Source organism: Apis florea, unplaced genomic scaffold, assembly GCF_048593485.1.
Source record: "Apis florea isolate Af1SG1 unplaced genomic scaffold, ASM4859348v1 contig_1789_pilon, whole genome shotgun sequence".
NCBI classification, from domain to species: domain Eukaryota; kingdom Metazoa; phylum Arthropoda; class Insecta; order Hymenoptera; family Apidae; genus Apis; species Apis florea.
The window spans coordinates 47,566-66,517 of NW_028256481.1; the positions used below are offsets into that span (position 1 = coordinate 47,566).

Genomic DNA, 18,952 nt, shown 5'->3' on the forward strand with positions numbered 1-18,952 from the left:
TCGCTCAAACGCGTATAAAATATATATATTATTCCGGATAAAATTATCTTCGCCGGGGCGTTCGAAATTATACACAGAAATATTCAAAATTAACCACACGTGACTTAACTCGACCGTCACTGTTCATGTACAATGCAAAAGTATTAAAGGGTATAGTAGTGTTGAATACATTTTGCCCATAAGCTTGGTAAAAAGATTCATCGACCCAAATCGGGCCAGATTTCTGTATAATTGACGTCACATCCGAGATAACTTTATCTACGTATATGGCATTACGGTTGAACGATACAACGAATCCATTTGCATATGCCCACCTCCCAGACATTATCTATTCGCGGTTGCGCCATTTCGCGGGCCAAGGCACCGAAATTGGACGAGATCGTTATTCAGAAGCCGAGTTGACAGATATAAAACGCTGAATGAAACACAACCAATCCTCGGTCAGATTCACTCGTCGCCTCCTCTATTGGAGAAACGATTCCTATCTTTCCCCCGAATTGAACTTTAAAAATTGCTCGATATCGCTTTTTTTTTTTTTTCAACTTAAATCTTGAACCAGATCTAAGATGGAAGGAAGCTCTTTTCTAACTTTGATTTTAATTTTTTCCCCACATTTTATATAATATAGAAATAATGCGCTTGCACGATTAACGATTTATGATTTACGTCACGTAGTAAAGATTTTTTTTCTTTATTAGAAATAGGAGAACTTTTATACGATAACGTATCTGTTTAGAAGATTTAGCGATCTAGGATGATAGATCGTGTAAAAAGTGAATAACTTGGTTTAACGACACCGCTCTCACGACCTACTCTCGTTTTTTTCTTCGATATTAAAGTCGAGCGTGCCTTCATTGCCTCGTAAAAGAAAGAAAGAAAAAAAAATAAAAGTTGTAAAAAAAAAAAAAAAGAAAGAAAAAAAAGGCGCGTATTTTACGACACTTTCGCCATTCTTGTTATTGTCGTTTCCCATGGATAGCCATGGTCTTCGGTGCGGAAAGCTTATCCGTTTCCCCTCTATCGCGTCGTAAGTCAAACATCCTTCCTTCCCTTTCCTTTCCTTTTTTTTTTTTTTTTCCTTTTCGGGTTGACCTAACTCGATAACGGTGTCTCGCTTATAAAGAATTAAAGTAACTGCCCCACGCACGTGCCAAGTGGCAGGTCGGCTCGGTCGTTCCAATCCCCACGAGGACACTGTCCACCTTATCCCCTTACTACGAAACCGACCCCTTATCTTCGAAGATCCCGCCACACAGTTTGAGACCTGACTGGCGAGGCGAACGCTGTGTGCGAAAACAGAAAGGTCCACTTACACGATTCGATCACCGATATCACCGGCTCGCTGTTGCGAGAGATTGTTCGAGAGAGACACGATTCGAAATGGTCTCCACGAATCGAATGGAAAATATATTTTGGTAAAAGTAATTTTAACGACGAAACGAAACAAATGGAATGAACGTCCGCCGTGTAACTACCACTACTTTTTGAGAAGTATCGAGCAGGATATTCATGCTTGGTTAAGTAAGCGTCAAATATTCTTGAAATAGGTTCGAGTTAAGTTTCAAGGAGAGTTAGTCGTTTTATATTTCATTGGATGTAGTGAACTTGAAAGAATATTTCGGTTGGGGAGGGAGGATCGAGAGAGAAAGATAGAGAGGGCGCACCTGGTGCATTCGGCAAAACATAACCTTCAAAGTTGTCGGAAGTTGGGCCGTTTGGAGACTCGTAAACACGTAGAACGCACCTGGGACTCGATGTCTTTATCGATAATGTGACGCCTATATGCGCGGTAACGTAACTCACGATTTTAAATATTTAACACGGCTACCCTCCTTCGGCCTCATCCCTTGTCGCCTATCCCTCTCCATCGTGGAGCATCGATTCGCACGATATACACATCTCTCGAATCGAAATATTTTTTTTCTCGCTCATTACCGCGCGAAAACGATTACTTATCAGCTCGAAATTGAATAAAATATAATTTTCGTATTTAACGCGCGTAAATTAAAAAAAGATTTGAAAAATCCCAGGAAGGGGAAGAAGGTACACGGTGATTCGATTGGACGTCGGTAATGGAATTAAGCGAGGCGCGCACAAGTGGAAAAATAGGGAGCAACAACTTCGATTTTTCCCCGAGGCTGACGGATTCGAAGAATACGGGGCGGCATATGCCGGCCGTGTCCGATAGAGCTTCGTGCACTCGAGCTAATCGTTATTTTGCGTGGACAGTACTGGTGATCGATGCGGGGAACGGCTCGAGAAGGGCGAGCGAGGTGCGGAGAGTGGAATAAGGGTGGCGCTCGAGGCACGAGGGGGGTAAAATCAATGATGGCCTCTTGAAAATTTCACCAGTCAAAACGGTAGAAATAGAGAGTCGATTTTCCGCCTTTCTCTCGCCCGTCACTTTTAAGAGAGAATCCCGGATGCCACCGCGTCTCCTGGGCGTTCTCGAGAACTTATAAATATCCATAATACATCGATGCGGGATTTCCTGCAGTGTTCAGCCACGCGGCCCAATCTCTGCCCTCCGCTGCTAGCTCGCGCGAAGGAACACGCACACATATACGCGCGCGCCGGGATAGATTTCAAATATGCAGAGATTGTTCTTCGGAATGGAGTGCAGCTGCGACCCCGGGGGTGTCGCGAATCCGGGTAAAAAATGGATGAGCGACCGAACAGAGGAGCGAACAGGCTAGGGTTATATCCGGTTATTGGGGTAACACGCGTGGTGTTTCGCCACGACCGACAGATTTTCCACCCGGTAAGAAAATTCGATTTCTCGTCGATCCAACTGCGAGAAACACCTCCTCTGATTTGTCTCTATTCGCCTTTCCCAGCCATGCCCCGTTAATCCTCGGGCTATTTATGAACGGAGAAACGTCGAAGAACGATCGATCACGATAGAGCTGTTGCTCTGCCTTGTGCTATTTATACGCTGGTATAAAATATATCGTCTATACACGGTCGTGATCTTTTCGTCGAAGAACTCGGGAATTGTCGTAATCCAGATTTTGATCGTACAACAATGCCGTAGATGATAACATTTCCATTTTGACGAGCCAACCCCGGTTACGATTTCTCGATCTTTCGTTAACCGGGGGGCTGTTCGCTGAAATCGCGTTACAACCTGGCCGAGATTACGAAATCCCGTCACGTAATTACAGGGACGTACGCTTCTATGGTTCATTTCATCCGGGAAACCGAGCGGAGGAACGGTGTGCGTTGCTGCCGCGTCCGGCGCGTGTAGAAATAGCGTTCGCTTTTCCACGAAAATTATCGGGCCGTGGTGAATGTAATCCGTGTAACTGTCCCCGAGAGGATGAGAATGGAATCGAGCACTTATCGGAGGTCCAGGCGGCCAGTTTCCCTCCTCCTGGCGGGAGGAGGACGATGGTGTGTCGATGCGCCCTCTACGGATGGAAAGGGAAGGAATAGGAAAGGGGGAGAGAAGGGTCAAGCAATGACGATCGCCAGGGGTGCTCCCGTCGCACTTTTCCGACTCATTTTCTCCGTCGATATCTCAGCCTCCTTTTACGCTCGTAAATGTGAACGGCCCTTAGGCGTCGGCCTGTCTGTCGTTACCGCGAGTATAACGGGAAAGAGCATTAACGAGGAGGAGGAAGGGGAGGGAGGTGGGAGGGAAGGAGGAAAAAAAAGGAGAGAAAACGATTCGAGGGGAGACAGCGCGAGCGTGAAGCGTGAACCGAACTCGACGAACTTATCGAGAGTGTGCGATCGATGTTTTTACGACTGAATTTAATGGATGTCCCCGTATGACGAGCAACGCTCCTCGCGTCGAAAGATCGAAGCAAGCCTCTGGCTGGCGAGCCGCGTGGCTTGGCAACCTGTGGAAACGTCTGTTTAATTTACGCTCGCAGACCACAAGATAATGGCGAGCGATGGAAAAATGAACGAGCGTTAACGCGAAATTTTTTCTTCGTGTCCGAAAGTAATATCGATTACTCGATTGAAGCTCAACTTTGTTGAAATTTTCGTAACGCCTTCGCCTCCGGTTCCGAGAATTTTCGCGTGGAAATCTACGCGAGTTATGAATTCGCATTCGATTCGTGTCAAACTGCGACGGCGATGGTCTAAAAATATTAAATAGGTCGCGGGAAAAGAACCGGCCTTCTACCCGGTTCACGAGAGAAGAAGTAGAATTTCCCTTGTTTCGCGAAACAAAGAAAGATATCTCTCCCTTTTTTCTTTTTTTTTTTTTTTTTATTTCCGTTATAACTTTTTCAAAGATATATATATATATATTTGGACACACAGTTATCCTGTTCACACAAAGCGTCTACTTATTAAGAGATTACTACTTACTGTTCGCCAAGATTTCCCCACCGGTTTCCGCGTCTAGAATGAACGAACACGCGGATACTCACGTTTAAGAGATATCACGCGCATGCAAATATGGTGACGTTACCGTGTTATGTACGCGTGTTACGGTTACAGACAGCTGTGTAATATTCTACGTTTAATAGCCCATATTTATCCGCAAAAGTTGTCTGGCTGTGTGTACTCGTACATTCCGTACAACACCAAGTTACACGGATCGTCTATCCAGGATTAGGAACTGCGCTACTGGTTTCATATTATTCGCTGCTTTCGTGCACCACCGCTCGTAAAGTTTACGCAGTTACGGTGACAGGTTTTCAAACAGAGACCGCGCGACGGATTGTAAAACGTTTTAAATGATTCGGAACCCCCGGCGCGAGAGAGTGGAAGGGATCGGGTTGAGAACGTAATCTGCCGCGATCGATCGGCAAATGGTGAGAGGCGAGTGCTGCCCTCTGTGCGCGGTAACTGGTAAATGGAGGAGAAGGAAGGGGTGCTCGGTTGGATGCCCGGAAGTGACCTTGAACCAAGCGCCGGATGTCCTGCCGACGTCATCGTGTGTCGACAAAGACGTTGACCTTTGAAACTTGCTTGCTCGTAAAACGTTGAAACGCGAGATTTATCGCTCCGACTGGTGACATTTAACGCCCGCACGCCTTTGTGCCTTCTCATTACTTCTTAATAATCTCGTTGACCGAACGCCTACCTACGCTCGGAATTTTTTAATTTCGAGTCAAAAAATCAATAACGTGTACGATTACAATTAATTATGTATTATTCGATATACGTATGTATGTCGAGTATGAAAAATGTTTTAAATTTTTTAATTTCAAATTTTACAACAATTTTTAGTCGTTCATTTCTTCTCTTCGCATTTCGCGAGAGGTAACGAAACAAGGGGAGACGATTTTTTCAACGTAAATTTTTTTTCTTCCTATAAATTCTTCCGAGATTTCTAGATCCGCAAAAAGGATAAAAGTGATTAAATTGACGATTATGCGTATGTATGGGAAAAAATATACGCTTCGATGGCGTAATGTTTAATTTAAAAAGTATATCGGAAAATCGGAGATCGTACGAGAATTCAATTTCAAGATCCCGAGATTGATAAGCACTGGCTGATAACGGTTTCCGAGCTTTTCAGCAGGATGGCGCCACGAGTTGCAAGCTTCGGAAGCTCCTACGGTGGTTAATGTCAGCGATGCTGCCGCCTATCGGAGCTGAAACTGCAGCTCTCCCCAAATGTGCCCCGGTTAACAGTGGCCAATATTTCCGGTCACGTGAAGGATGTTACCCTCAGTCGAATGAATCACTTTCTCACGTTTTCAACAAGGCGTAAATGAACTCGTTCCCTATGACTGGTCGAATGCAGTTTGCCGATATCAGATTAGATAGCGCGGGCTTGATTTATCGCGATATTCCGCGATAACGTGATAATATAACTTTTACACGCGTAAATAATTCGCATTGACATTTTTTACTTATTTTAAAATATTAAAAAAAAAAAAAAAAAAAAAAAAAAAAAAAAATGTTTTTCACAATACGCGTAATTTAAACGAAACAAAAGTATTTTAAACAACTGCGAATTAAAAATTTCTCTCACGTTATCATCCATGTTTGGATGAATACTTTTATAAAGATATACAACGCAAAAATAATCCCCTTTTTCATGGATCATGGATAGCCAGTTTCATGCTTCGAAAATTCTCTCTTTCTCTCTCTCTCTCTCTCTCTCTCTCTCTCTCTCTCTCTCTCTCTCTCTCTCTCTCTCTCTCTCTCTTTCTCTTTCTCTCTCCTCTCTCTCCTTCGTTCTCCTCGATCGGAGAACGTTTTGCAATTATAAAAAGACGCGTTCCTCTTAGAATTCCATCTTCTTCATCCTTTTATCTCATGCCTCTTCGCGTTCCTTTTCCCTGCTTCCCCGCCAGAGAATGCAAATCGAACAGCGAACACGGGGGAGGGGGTGAGAGAGGTAAATCAACGTAGAACGGCGCAGCCAACGGAACCGGCTAGGAGAATTAAAGAGAAGGGAAGGGTTTGTTGAACTTGTGCCCTCCCCTCCTTCCCACCCCCCCCCTCCCTACTTCTTCTTCGTTATCTGTTTTGGCTGGATGCGCAGTCTTTTTAATTGCACGGCCAACTAATGAGTGAAATTCTTCCCTTTTATGCGGCAAGTCGCGCGGCTACAACGATGATGCTCGACCGGTTAATTTGCCATTAAATTTATTTTTTCCCCGTTCATCCTTAATTAAACCGATACTTGGGAATAATTATCCCCAAGTAAGTTTGCGCTAAACGACAAAGATTTTTCTCATAGACGAGAAAATAACGAAAAAATGATTTTACGTGTCCACGTGTCTTTTTCTTTTTTTCTTTTTTTTTTTATTCCAATTTTTTATGTCTTTATACTCTACTTCTCGAAAAAGCAAGAAAAAGCAAGGAGGCAACAAATTTTTTGTAGACGTTAGACAGATCTGTTCGTTATCGTGTATGGAGAAAAAGTATATCAATTCTGAGGAGCGCATCGAGATTCTTAACGTAACGGGGGGGAGAGCTTTGAAAAGGACAAATAACCTACTCTTGCCTCTTGTCCTTTTTCTTCCCCTTTCCTTCTCGAGTGCGTCTCTTCCAACGAACCCGGTGCCGCATCTCTCTGAGTAATTGCGATTTAGCCGGACGCGAGCAGGGGGGAGGGGACAACCGCAGACCGACGACGGCATTAAGTGCAGGAAAGAGTGAAATCGCAATTAATTACGTCCCAGGTCCACACTCCTTCTCGCCCTCGCCAGTGTCCATCGAAGGGTTAGTCAGAAATGTTGAAAGGGGAGGAGGGCAAGACGGAAAGGTCCAATAGCTTAAAACGCGCTTACGTGTCCGAAACGTAACGTTTCAAAGGAATCCGAATTCCTTTCTTCCATCCCTTATGGCTCCTTCATCTTTCCTTTTCCCGATCCAATTCGTCGGACAGATGACAGTCCGTGCCATTATTTGCGATCGCCTCCCTTGAGTGGAACGAAACGATAATCGTAGGGCGAACGGGGATCTCGAAAATATCGTGATCACGGAAATAGTGGTAGAAATCAGAAGCCGGTAGTCGCAATTAATACGTGCTCGTGCTTAAAATTTTGCAATAATATTAAGATACGTACACCGTGGTTTACGTCCGTGCTGTAACTAGCCGGATGGTTTTGAAAACGGTATTAAATTTTACGAGGTATGATTTCGGACTAATTGAAAGAAAATATACCGAAACGAGGGAGGGAGGACGTTTATCGCACGATCGCGTTATCAAAATTTCATTCGCGTTTCTATTAAATCTCAACTTTTGTGATTTTATGCGCGGAAAATACGGAAGTTAGATCAACGAACGATACGATTCGGCGATTTATAGAGATATTTTTTAGTAAACGTAACGTTTAAAACAAGAAAAAAAGAGAAAAAAAATTGATTTAATACTTTTACGAGGTAAAAAAAAAAAAAAAATCGACAAGGTTCTTAATTAAAAAACCACTATTCCCTCGGCGAATCTGCTAACACTTCGTTTTTAACGGCTCTTCTTCCATTTGAATCCACGATGATTAATCGACGCGTTCGAAATCGTTTCAGCAGCGATGATCGGTTGGTTTACTTTGAAGAGGCGACGCATACATACCTGTTAACGATGAATTCAGTGGTAGCAATTAAAGGGTTGAAAGGTCCACGAGTGCGGTAACGTGATGTAATATAATTCGTAGGCACGGCTCCCTCTGCAGGACCTTCAAAGCATTCACCGGGACCAACTTCAATTCCATCTCAATCCGCTTACCTTCCCACGTAGAACCGGTCCATTCGTATTCCAAAAGTAAAAGGGGATGAAGTATTGTTGGGATGGAAAAGGTTATGAGGATCGTGTGTGGAGTAGCGTGATCGATCTCGTTCGATGAAAATTTTCTTCATCTTTTTCCGCTGAACTACAATGTTAAATACAAAATATATCGGCATAAATAATCATGATCACTAGTAGATAAATGGACATGGTTAAAACAACATTGATTCGTCGAGAGATTTTTCTTTTCTTTTTTTTTTTTTTTTTTTTTTTGAAGAGAAAATCGTTTCCTCGATAAGAAGATTTTTGTATTTTGATCATCTTTTAATTCCAGACAGTCTCAATCAAAAAGATTAGCGTTAATGGAAGGTGATTTTTCTTCATTTATATGTTTTTATTTCTGCAAACATCTGTGTAAGATTATCTTTAAATGCCAGCTATTCCGCAATTCCATTTGAACTTTAGAATAAATGGTCTATATAGGGGAGAAAGCTTCTTGAATAATACCATGTGTTCACTGAAAGTCACGTTTTCTCACGTATAAGAGATAATATACACGAAACTATTACAAAGTATACACACACATACATACGTATCCACGATTGTTGAAATTTATCGAAATAAAAAGAAATAAAATCTATTATTATTAAAAGAAGCGATATAAATTAAATTCGTAAATACCTTTTTATAAATGTACTAAACAGAAAAATTAACAAGCAGCATTTTTTAAATAAATTTCAAAAAACAATACAATAAGAAGCACACAAAACACAAGATAAGGAAAATAAAGGAAACTAAAAATGGAGAATGGAACATGGATATAGTCTGTAATTTAATAGTCTAATCTTTATTTAAATATAAATTCAAAGTATTTCCAAGGTATTGCACACGTCTAATAAATTAATATCGTACCATACACACATAGGTAAGAGTACGACGTATAAATATACATAATAATGTAACAAGATTTCGACGTTTCTCTTAACGTCGAGCAGCAATCGTCTGTTCGACTGTCCTAACGGATTTAAAATTATTATTGACAGTTTCAGTACTGGTCCCCTGAATATCTATCTGGTGGATGACGTCTGTCTGGTCGTTCGCAAACTATATTCAGACGCATCGATGGCAACTTCGCGAAGAGTTTCGTAACAAGATTATCGCGGAATTACTTATTAGATTAACGATTGATAGGTAACTCGAAGTAGAGCGTTACACGGTCATCGTATGAACGAGGATGAAAGGGAATGCAGTTTAACAAATTGATAAACAAATTGTAAATTCTTCTAAAACCCACCCCCTCATCCTTCCCTGCCCCGCGATATTTGTCATTGCAGGCTTACAAGAAACGTTGAACGATTAATTACCAAAGTACACGAAACATGGTATAAGTAATTTTCGTTAACAAACTGAAAGCCTTACATAATTTTGTAACAATTAATGCAAAGTCACGTTGTAGGGGTAGCGCTCGTTCCCGGATGACAGGGATGCCTTTACTTTGGGATAACTGTCACGGGGTTGCCGTTTAGGGGAGGCTTAAAATTAGCGATGGTTATGTGCATTCTACTGTTTAATCGATTCCCATTTTATCTCTGACAAATCAGATTACGAATTAGGAGTTGGAACGCTTGTAATTAAATCGATTAAAAAAAAAAAAAGAGCAATAATTAGTTTCTTTCCCCCCTCGCCGCTTTTCCTTTCTTCTTCTCATCCTTTCTCTTCTTTTATTCAATATTTTCGATACAACACTTTAACGCACTCAATCGTGAACAGCGCACGATTTTAAACTGTAAACAGGAACTAAACTAAACGTGTTCCCTTTATTTCATTCATTCTCGTAGATAACTTTTTAAAGTTTCCAAGTTGGTTTAATAGCACGCGTAGTATGCACGCGAGAGCAATTTCTCTCTCTCTTTTTTTTTTTAATGGAACGTTATTAACTTTTTACTATCAATCATTGTAAATAAACTACGAGAAAATAACGCATTTAGCGTATGCAATATCAATTAATTAATTAAATATCAGTAATACGATGTACTATTTCAACATAAATGTTGCATCAAATTGCTTCAATTAGCAAATATCATTTGACCTAATTGTATATTCAGTTATTTATTCGTTTTTCCTGTTATTTCCATTTATTAATATTCGCATATTACGATAGTATATTGTCTTACTATTATTACATTCCATACCTGTGTGTTATACCGTATAGTTCATTTTAATTACTTCGTATCACGTATCCATCAATTACTTAATAAATAGAATTCAGTTTGACGATAGATTAAACTAGCAAATGCAAAAACTTACACGACACGATGATCGATATCAATTCGCGCAAATTATCATTGTTGAATTCCATTGAAACAAAAATGATAATCACGATCAATTACGATACACGATAGCGCGTATTTGAAAGAGGCGCAAAGGCGCGTACCGGCCAGATAGATGATCGATATATCCGTAGGTGTGTTATCGTTTCTGACAACTACTTCTCCACCTTGATCGCCCTCCAATTCTCCTCCAACCACTGTTTCCTATCCTCCCCCTTTCACGAGTCTCCTACTTTCCTACGTTCTATATTCCTCTTTTCCTCTGCTCCTTCCTCCATAACTCCGTCTCTCTTTTTTACCATGCACGTCTCTCCCTTCCTCCCTCCCTCTCCCTCTCCCTCTCTGTCTCTCTCTCTGTACAGCTTTGAGCGCCACCCTACGTTTCCATAGCGATAGGTAAATGGAATCCGTTGGTGAAGCCGTTGCCATGGCGATTCGCTCCATAGCCTCACCTCGGCTCACCTTACCTCACCTCGTCACCGTGCTTTCATCTCTCATCCCGCTTGCTCCTTCGACCTGATCAAAACGGGGGCTGAAGACTCGTAGGCATCGTCTTCCTAGCCTCATATATGAACACAGCGTGCCTTTGGTTTCTTATTCCCTCTTTCTCCAATCTTTCTCCCCCCTCCATCCTCCTCTTCCATCGTTTCTTTCTCTCCGCGATTCCTCTCCCTCCGCTTCTTCTTCCTTCCCTCCCTCCCTCCCTCCTTCCTTCTTTTCTTTCCACGTACTTCCAGACAGTTGGACGCCTTTCTAACGACGATGCGCGTACTCATCCGGAAGGAACAACGGTGAGGAACTTTATTCCGCCGCCGCCGCGACGACCATCGTTTCTTTGCAGGCAGTGAAGAAGGGAGATAAACAACGGCGATGTAAACGCGCCGCTCCTTTTCACTTGTGCCTCACGTCGAACCTATTACGGCGCCGCCTCATGAAAGAGACATGAAGCGATCGTCCGTTGGCGGTGGTGGTGGCGGTCGGTGGAGGGTGGATGAGAGCGTAGGGTCTTGTGTCACGTGTGTTGACACGAGTACGTTCAACGTGTCCCCGATGGATCGGGCTTTAACGATTCGTTAGATTAACCTAACGCTTGATAAATCACGCTCCGAGGGGCGAGCTTTTCCAAATTCCCGACGATTTTTTTTCGACCGGCGATAACGGAGGGACCGATTACCCGTCGATAATAGTCGCTTGTTTACCGATACGGTTAACGAGAATTCGAAAAGATTCGAAAAAATTCGTGAATAAAAACATGTAATGGATTTCAACGATTTACGGGACATTATTTCGTGCTCGTTTTTCTTAAATACGATTCGTAACGTACGACATATCCAATTGGAAAAAATATAAATCGTAATATTTCGTTGAGAAACGATTCTATGTTTTATCTGTACTTGGGAAGGAAGACACTCGAATACATATATATATATCTCTTTTTTTCCCCCGTTAAACGGTAATTAACTGGGCTTTTAATGAGGAAGCTCAGTGGTCCGGAAGTAACAATACAGGAAGTTAGCAGTTGCAACAGCTGTTTATATGCCGAACGGCGTCGAAGGGGGTGCGGAGGATGGAGGAAGGTGGAGACTCTCTCTCTGTGTGTACACCACGTGCTCGTACATACAACGCCTAGTTCGGTACGTAGCTGGTACATCATGTCGAAGTTAGACTGGAGGAATTAGTTGTGCGCAGCCCTCTAACGACATGACGTATACCGCAGCCAATTAGGAGTTTGAGTCGATAAATTACGCGTTTCTCGAGATACGATTATACGCCGGTGACAGCGTTAATTGCCAATTCCAGGTCGCGAATCTGCCATCCCTGTATCCTCGTCGCGTTGGAGAGCAACGTAACGGAAATCTTGCGACGAAACAGATTTAGCTTAGAGGATTCGCCGTTGAAAAGATTATTTTCATGAAAATAAGGGGAGAGAGAGAGAGAGGAAAAGAATATCGAAACGAACGATCGATAATTAGATCGGTCCATAAGGTTGGTAACGCGTCCCTCGTTGTTATACGAATTATACGAGTACAATTTTCGTAACGAGATATGAGGAGACGCGTGAAAGTTTCAGGGATGGCATACTTGCGGCTAATTTTCCCAAAAGACACGTTGCGAGTGCTCCACACTCTGTATAATTTATAGGCGGTATTCACTTCACCGGCGCGCGCTCTCTCTCTATGTTGCCCTCAGCAACTTTACTCATTACCAATAATTTGATTTGGAACTCCATTAACCATTAAACGGTGCCTGAACGACAGAGTGGATACCCGTGCAATTTCATCGTCATTCGCTTGAATAGCTTAAACTTCTTTAATAGCCGTGGACCGGCACACTATCGGTTCCGCCGCCACGAATAAGATCGATCTCGTTCGTTTATATTTTTAGTGAGTAAAATTCGGGAAAATTCGAAAAATGCCATTCGAATTTTCATCTCTCCTTTAAATATCGAATCGACGATATTTCGACGATGAAATGAAATTTTTTTCTTCCCCTCTCTTCCCCGGGGGGGGAGGGCAGACTTACTTCTTATCCAGTCGGCGAGAATTCTCCTCCCTTCTTTCTCACGTTTTCGCAATTTTCCTCCGCTTCCCTTTAATTCTTGCATCGGCTAACCTTACAACGGATAAAGGAGCTTAACGCTCCGCAGACGTGTTTCACACGGTACACGATGTCGTTAATTAGAGAGTGACAAAAACTGCGGCCTCAAAGATAATTTACCTTGGCCGACCTTAATGTAAAGGAAACAATGCGTAATAACGTCCACTACAATTAGCGAGCGCACTTTTCACCAAACATAACTGTTTAATGTACCGAGAAAAAGCTTTCTTGGGAGGGGGATTAGAGAAAAACTCGTTCCGAAGTCGATGAAAATAACGCAAGATAATCGCGGCGAAATTACAGATGGACGTGTAAATTGTAAATTTTACAAAATCAATTATAACGCAACGTTTTTTCACCGATGTTGCGAAATTCTCGAGTTCGAAACGTTCTGGAATATTTATTATTATTATTATTATTATTATTATTATTATTATTATTATTATTATTATTATTATTATTATTATTATTATTATTATTATTATTATTATCATCGGCTATTCGTCTCATCCTTGAACGTCCTAAGACGATTACAGAACCCTGCACGTGTGCCTGATCCTGTCAAACTCGCTATATACTCGTAAGCCGCTTTACCTCATTATCGACGTAGAATTATAATTAATCTGCCCTTTGGATCTCAGCCTCCAATGCCGAGTGAACGGCTATTGTTGAGAAATTGCAACGAACCTTGAAAATTTTGTCGTGGACAAAAATGGAGAAACATATAAAGAATTCGTACGATTAATTTGAATATCGATGCGTGCAATTGGGCTCGAATTAAAATCGAAGCGGAGTTGGTGGAAAGCGACACGGCAAAGCGTGGAACTTTGATCTTTGGTCTTCGAATGGCACTTGGAAAGGGAGGAGAAGAGAGCGTGAAGGAGGGGGCTACACGCGCTAATCAAAACGTTAATGAGCTGTCGAGCTGTGATTAACATCTCACTTTTACTTCCGCCACTTTACCCCGGCTGTCCGTTTTCCTTTCAATGGACAAAGCTTCTTTCCTTCCTTCTCTCGATTTCTCCTCGCTACTCGTTCACGTGCAATAATTTTAAGAAGGTCTTACGGGGAACGAAAATTGGATTTCCTCGGTTCGAACGCCACCTTCAGTTATCCTTCAATTAACCGTTCTCTCTTTTCTGTTTCAGGTGAGTATATTCGCGCAAATTGAACTAGCATGATTTTGAAACGCGGGCTAATGGATGGTGGTAAGTATTTTTTTTTTTTTTTTGTGTGTAGTCAGACCATACATTGAACGTGGTTGTTGATTATACTCTCTCGTTTCGTAATAATTAAGTCTTGAATCGTGACTTTAGCGTCGTACGTTAGAAAAGTAATTAAAAAAAAAAAAAGAATCGACGAAACTTTGAGAAAAAAAGAGAGTCGAGAGACCGAATTTATTCCCCATCGACGAACCCTAAGATGAACCGAACTAATTATCCCGCACACCTCACATTGCCCCATATTTCAATTTAATTATTCGTACATCCAAGTAATTTTAATTTAACAGTAGCTTAACAAACCTCCAGTATCTTTTTACACCGGTTAGTTAGCCGAGAGAGAGAGAGAGAGAGAGAGAGAGAGAGAGAGAGAGAGAGAGAGAGAAAGAGAGAGAGAAAAAAAGGGAAATAAGAAAATTACAAAGTTGAAGCTGAAGGTTGGAAGATTAAGGCAATTAATCCAAGACGTGGCGTGCCTCGAAGGAATCCTCTATTCGAGAGTGGAGAGTCTTGAGCTATTGTATATATACACATAAAATATATACACCGTGATCGTTAAATCGTGCTCCTCTACCTAAATTAATTAGTATAAATCAATGGGAATAAGGGAAATTTTCGAAGCCTAGTTTTAGCGAAGTATATATAAGCGGTGTGCATATCGATGAATCCCCGCCTTATACCACCACCGCTTGTTGACGCATCTTCTCGATGCAATCTCAATAACGAATTTATTTGATCGGCGATGACGGTGCCCCACCACGGCGGGATATCGTATCGCCGGTAAAAGGAGGGATTATATAATTATTGTGTACTTTGCATAATCTTCGTGATGAACGTAATCTTCGCTACGAACACAACAACACGGGAAATTTGCATAAAAGGCATTAAAGCGTTTCAACAGATGGTTCTACAGTAATCACGGCGTAATCCTCGCGGTTCGACGCGTGCTGTACGCCAGTAATTGATTGATTTCGTTGATCCGCTTATATACTGCCCTATGCAAATCATCGTAGCGAAACGTCGATCGTGAATTTCTTGTTTCATTTCGCGACGCTATTATATCCACGGATAAGCTCCGTTTCTATTTTTTCTATAGAAAAAAGAGAAAAGAAAAAAGAGGAAAACAACGCTTCCAACTTTTTTTTTTTTTTTTATTAAATTTTAAACCACGAGCGACAAATTTTTCGAAAACTTTCGATACGCGTTTGTATCTTGAAATTCACAGTTGATTCGAGGGATCGAGGGAAGGTGAAACTATGCACGGAATAAGGGTCACCGCCGGCTTTCCCCGGTAAAACGACCCAAAATCTCAAACTTCGAGGCTCTGGCTGCCGCGAAACTTATAATGCCGTAATCCGAAACTGTCATTGCGTTACGAGCCGTCATTATGTTACAAACTCCAACGTGTCTCGGGCTCTCTGTTATTACACGTGAACTTGGATCGTGATACGTGAATGCGAAATTTTGCCGAGGACACGTAGAGGAGACGTCCCTCGGGAATGTTTCTATATACGTACGTTCGTCGTATAATACAACTGGTCGATAATTTTAATAAAATTTCATTGATATCGGGCAAACATCGAACGAGTTTCGAATTTAATAATAATCGAATAATAATCCCTGGCTCCCACGAGAGGGAGAGATAAAATAACGAGGAAGAGATCGTTTCATTAATCGTTTCGTTAACACGGGGGATGATAACAGAGGGCACTGTTTAGGCCAAGTCTGGGAATCATCCCTTTTGAAATTGTCTGTACGTCAGCCTCGAGAACGTATCGATTACACGGTGTCCGAATTATCTTGAGGGACAGGGATCCGGGGGTTGCGCAGGATTTGGATTGGGGTAGACATACCCCACGGCTAGCGTGTCACCACTTTAATTACATCCATCCTGCGCAGTGCCCACCCCGTTTGCTCCACGTACCCCGTGGCTCTCATCAAACTGTTAGCGGGCTATTTTCCATGTAACGCGGCCTCTCTGAAACGTTCAGCTTCAGGTACCTCGCCTCGCGTCCACGCATTTTCGCGTCCAGACGAGGCGTTCAACTCGTCCTGTCCCTGATGCTGTTCCTATATATATATGTATATATAATGCATCGATATACCAAAAAGCTCGAAAACAATTTTCCATGTACGTATATATCTCCCTCCCAAGTTCCTGTTATTCAGGCGAATGAATTTAATTTGACCAGGGACGGGGAAAAATATCCGCTATTAACATTTAAACGCGTATTCGAGTCAAAAAAAAAAAAAAAAAAAAAAAAACAATATGTCGCGTCTGAAACGTAGTCGTTGAAATCGTCGTATTTTTCAAAAAATTAACAACGGGGATGAGACGCGGTTTAATCACGCGAGGCAGCTTTCCTCCCCCGCGATGGAAGCTTTTTGCAGCCCATCGTAATGAAACTAAGCAGCGGCCAACTAATAAAGTCTTTAATTACGCGACGCAGATCGGTCGCGAAAAAGAAGGGGGAGGGGAGGGGGGAAAGAAGAAAAGGAAAGAAAGGTGGGAGGGGGGGGGGAGAAAGCTCCATCCCCATTTTGCGCCACGTTCATTTTCCATCTCTCGTCCAGTTTGGCCGCCCTGCCAAATAATTTCAGCATTTCGTTACATTCGCGTATGATTGGCCGATTTCGATATTAAATGCGAGCGAGCAAATATAGTGGAGCTCGGCAATCCCTCGCTCGCTCGTCCTCCCCTTCACCTCTCCTCCCCCAATTCGGGGAACATATTCTTTCCCTTTTGAGCTACTTCCATTTTCGCGTATATTAATTGGAAGCAACTCGAAAATTATATCCCGCTGCGCCTCCCCCCCTCCCCTCCTCCCCCCCCCCCCGCTTTATGCGTATCGAATACAGCCGGGGCTGGTGGAATTTAATATCAAACCGTGCGCGTTCCGCGCGAGGTGTAAAAATCCGCGCGCGCTCCTAGCGCTTTCACACCGGCGGCGGGGGCCTAGCGATCGGCATCGCTCGAGGCATCGCAGTTAGCAGACAACCTGCCTCTCCCTTTCCCCGGCACGGCTTTTTTTTTTTTTTTTTATTTGCGCGCTATTTTTCGCGTATTTTTCGAGCTGACGTCCGCGCGCTATCGATCGTTCCATGCTCTCTCTCTCTCTCTCTCTCTCTCTCTCTGGCACGCGTAAATAGCGCGAATAACTCTCGCGATAATAAAGGCAGATTAAACGGGGACAGATCGCGTACCAACACTAATTCCATGATTTTTTTTCTCTCTCTCTCTCTCTCTCTCTCTCTCGCTCTCTCAATTGAATTATTGCCTTTTATGAATTCGATAACAACGATTTTCGAGCGAATGGAATATCATGGATGGCAGCAGGTAGGTAGGTATCGTGGAGGAACAGAGCTGGTACATTCTCGTACACTTCTTAATTGTCTCGTGGAATTTTCTGTCAATCGAGGGGCAAACGTAGACACGAATATTTTCGTAATCGTTAATAATTTTTCGCTCCAGTTGGAAAAGATGCGATGGAACGGAACGGATAGTTAAGAGACGGATTAAATTTTTCGTTCCATCCGCGCGAAACTTACCACCACTCCCCCTACTTGCGTATTCCGTGGAGAGGATTTCATCGAGGCGCGTTAAAACCCCTCCTGTTCGATGTATCTTTTCGCGAAGAGTAACGATACAAGGGGGATAGGAGGAGGAGCAGTAGGTTGTTAGGAAAGTTTCCGCGCTAGTTAGCTACCGTCTTTCTTGCAACCCTTTTGCGCGACATAATTGAGTGTCACCTGGGCATAACAAATGGACTCGTGAGGAGGTGGCGGAAAGAAGGGAGGTGGGGAAAGACAGAGGGGAAAGAGAGAGAGAGAGAGAGAGAGACGGGTCGAACCTTGGTCGTTCCACCCTATAGCGCGGCGCGGGTCAAGTTACTCGTGACTCGGCCCCTGATTAATGGACGTACTTGTTTAACATGCTGGAGCCAGGTCGCGCTTGTCCACTAAACACCGGTGTTAATGCCTGAACGAAAATGCCACTCAGCTCCGGGGCGAAATTCTCTTGCCAAACGTGCTTTCCGCCCTTCCCAGAGAAACCGAGTATCCGAGACAACGACCGACGAAAATTTTCACAAACCCTTCGAGAATATTCCGAGCCGACAAAAAGTTTATAGGATTCGTTTAAATATCGGGACGATACGTGGAAAGAAAGAAGAAAATTCAACAACGGTGATTTCGTTAGACGCGTAATCGGGCCCCCTAAATGCTCGAAGCGAAATTCGATATAATCGGTGCCCCATCCACTTCGATAAACTTCTCGAAACATTCTGCGAGGCATCCGCGCGTGAAAAATGTTAATAAGGCAAGTTTTAACGAGGCCACCTTTCTCCCTTCCCTTCCATCTTTCCTCCAAGCCCCTTTGCCGACGATCCTCCGCGAGTTTTAGTTTTTTATTAATTGACCTTATTGACTTTACCGATTTCTTTCTCCCTTCGCTCGCCGGCGAAATTTTATTCCTATCGGGGAGGGGGAAGAGATCCTACTCTCTACGCTGTTGTCACATCAAACACGACCCTATCTATAGATATGACAAATATTTCCGTTTTCTCGATTTACCCGAGACTCGATGCACGATCTTATTAAAGTAAAGGGGGTGTGTCGAGAATTGGTTGATCCAGAAGTCGTCACCAGAAATGTAGTATTCC

General features: G+C 42.8%; 1 protein-coding gene across 4 annotated transcripts in view; it reads right to left on the reverse strand.

Annotated features, from left to right (window-relative positions):
• LOC147658650 (uncharacterized) overlaps positions 1-18,952 on the reverse strand; it is a 129,241-nt gene that overhangs the window by 18,263 nt on the left and 92,026 nt on the right. For 3 of the 4 annotated variants that reach the window (XR_015292881.1, XR_015292878.1, XR_015292882.1), the window contains exon 5: positions 7,991-8,288. The exons of the other annotated variant lie outside the window; for it this stretch is intronic. The gene's annotated coding sequence lies outside the window, so the exon portion shown is untranslated. The remainder of the gene's footprint in view (positions 1-7,990; positions 8,289-18,952) is intronic. 4 annotated transcript variants of the gene reach the window in all.